Source organism: Wyeomyia smithii, chromosome 2 (assembly GCF_029784165.1).
Source record: "Wyeomyia smithii strain HCP4-BCI-WySm-NY-G18 chromosome 2, ASM2978416v1, whole genome shotgun sequence".
Lineage (NCBI taxonomy): Eukaryota > Metazoa > Arthropoda > Insecta > Diptera > Culicidae > Wyeomyia > Wyeomyia smithii.
In genome coordinates this window covers 256,187,198-256,189,874 of record NC_073695.1, presented here as the reverse complement: position 1 = coordinate 256,189,874, position 2,677 = coordinate 256,187,198, and the positions used below count along the sequence as shown (strand labels likewise).

The following is a 2,677-nucleotide window of genomic DNA, read 5'->3' as shown; positions in this document are numbered from 1 at the left end:
CGGAGCAAGCGGGAGTGCCATAATTAGGAAAGCAATGGGGTTGATTACGCACTACCGGCTATCACTCGGCGGTTAAGCAAATTTCGGCTCCGAACCGTAGAGCAGCCAAACAAAAATCGTCAAAAAGGAGAGTGAGGGAAAAAACACAAAGATAGGTAAGCAAAACCAGAAAATAAAAAATTGTTTGTAACGCAGGTGGAATAGAAAAAAAAATTAGCCTCTGATGGTGCATAATATGCAATACATAAATTTTATCAGAGCTTTCTCTCTGTCTGCGTATCAAACTGTCAAGAGGTGAGAGCAAGTGCGTGGGCAGCAACAAAGGCGGTGTCTAATGAATGCTAATGTATTGTCCATATTTCAATTTTAGTTGTGTGTTTTTTTCATCGCTCGCTGCCTGTGCGTGAGGCATCTTTGCGTGTCGACCGACGATTGAGCGAAATGAACAACGTTCGTAACCGCCGAAGATGTAGCGTTACTGCTGCTAACGAGGTGGCATTATTGTCACGGAGACAACTCTCATAACCACGATATTGTTTGGTTATGAATGCCTGACTTCACAGATTTATAAGTTTCAACTTCTTAGGAAAAGTAATCCAATCGATTTCATAGACAACCTATTTTGTGAAAAGAAAGAAAAAGACATTTTCCCTAGAATAGTACATTTGAAGGGTACATTTTCAGACAGCTATCATTTCGTAAAATTCATTGAAATATTAAACAGAATATAGACATAATAGTCAACACAACAGACAACAGCTTTAGTTGTTCTTTAGTTCAGAAAATCCTTCGTTCGGTTTAGGCAAAGTCAACTAGGAAAGAAATAACTTGAGTGTACTTCAGAAATTATTTCAGTAAGAACCTACAGCACAAGTGACAGCGTGGGGTAAAATTACTGAAATCCCACAAAAATTCCTTCTGAAATTCTTTAAATAAATATAGCTTTGAGGGAACCAAATCTTACAGTGAACCCCAGTACAAGGAACATTTTACTCGATCGCGGTACCGAAGTACCTTTCGTTAATCTCTCTTAAGCCGACCTTGTGCGTTTGTTGGTTTCTCGCATTATGACCACTCGACCCAACAGGGCCGACCACTCGAAGTCAGACGCCTTCGTCTTTAGTTGACTGTTGTAATGGGCCGTCAGTCTTTTGTAGGTTCTCGACAACAAAAACAGTACGGCTTTTAATAAATGTCAGTACGCGTACACGGTACGTGGGCTCGAAGGGAACTTGGAAAGGGCCGAGAGTCCTTCGCTGTCGCTGTTGTTGATTTGAATGCCTATGCAGTCGAAACGGTCCTACCCGAGCTCACTCAGGAAGTAAACAGTAGTAAGCGTTATCTCATACTCCAGCTAGTTTCGCACAATATTGTTTTTTATTGATATTTGCTGAAACCTCGTCGATTGTTTTGCACTGACTTACTAAAATTTTCAAACTACTAACTGATCAATTATCTATCAGCGACCCTTCGATTGGATAACAGACCGACTCATTGTGCTGCGAAGCAGGAATGTCTAAACCAAATATTGATCACCTCATTGCTTAGCCGACAGCTTCGTGTGTCTAGAATTGGAAAACAGTACGCCACCTTTAGAAACGGCTGCAGGTTAGAAAATAAAAAGAAACTCAAAACAAATTTTCTATCAGCACGGCCGTCGCTTGGAGTATTATCAGCAGCGTACAAATTTGTTCAGTTTCTCGAAAGACAATCAATCCCTTACAGCAGACGAGTGGCACCTGAGTAAATACCTTCGGCAGGGGTAAATAGACCGAAAGCCGACTACGGAATAACTAAGTACCCTACTGGACAGCCGTCTGCATGTATCGTATCGGGTGAATTGAAACGACCTCCAATAATTTCACAAAACCAACAGCCTTTGAGGGAGAGCAAGTAGAAGAGTTGGTTATCAGTCACACCCTTCGCTGATGAACACCCAGGTTTGGTTTGTCTGCTCTTGGTACATACACCGTTGAAAAAATCTAACACTTATAGCGTATTCGAGGTGTCCGATTATCTGAAAATTTGCAACGGTGCAACTGTGACCGAACTGTCGTCGGCTGGGCTCTGAACACTCGTCGCTCTGTCTGGCAGGAGTACACGCGCAGCGAGACGGCCTGATGATGACTCTGTTGAAAATGATGACAAATATGGCTAAGCGTGTGGCTCGTTGGTCTAGGGGTATGATTCTCGCTTCGGGTGCGAGAGGTCCCGGGTTCAATTCCCGGACGAGCCCAGAGTGTTTTTTTATTAATAAATATAAAAGTCAAAAGTTGGGTTGTTTACTGTTCATATTTTTGTTTATGTAGGAAAAGTTATTACAAGTGGAATGAAGAGCTTAATTTCACACCTGTTTATTTTACAAAACAGTTCTTCGATGGTTTCAACTTGCGTTTTTGTTTCAATCATAAACATATACCAACGTTTATGAATGTAAAATGTAACTAAGTGCTTGAGCTAAACATCATATGGTAAATTCCCATGGTAGGGTAACGGGGGTATTTTGGCCCACATGCATATTTTGGCCCACCCGGTAACATTTTACGCATTTTATCTGATAAACTCAATTAATATTAGAAAATTATGCATGTAACATTGAATAACACACCTAAGAATCATACTACACTATAATTTTCGGCGAAAAACTGGCCCTAGGTAGTGTTATTTTGGAATTAGT

At 41.0% G+C, this 2,677-nt stretch overlaps 1 non-coding gene across 1 annotated transcript; it reads left to right on the top strand.

The window, feature by feature from the left end:
- The first annotated feature begins 2,164 nt into the window (after window positions 1–2,164).
- Window positions 2,165–2,236, top strand: Trnap-cgg (transfer RNA proline (anticodon CGG)). Its single transcript has one exon. It is a non-coding gene; the product is annotated as a tRNA-Pro (tRNA).
- The last annotated feature ends 441 nt before the right edge of the window (window positions 2,237–2,677 follow it).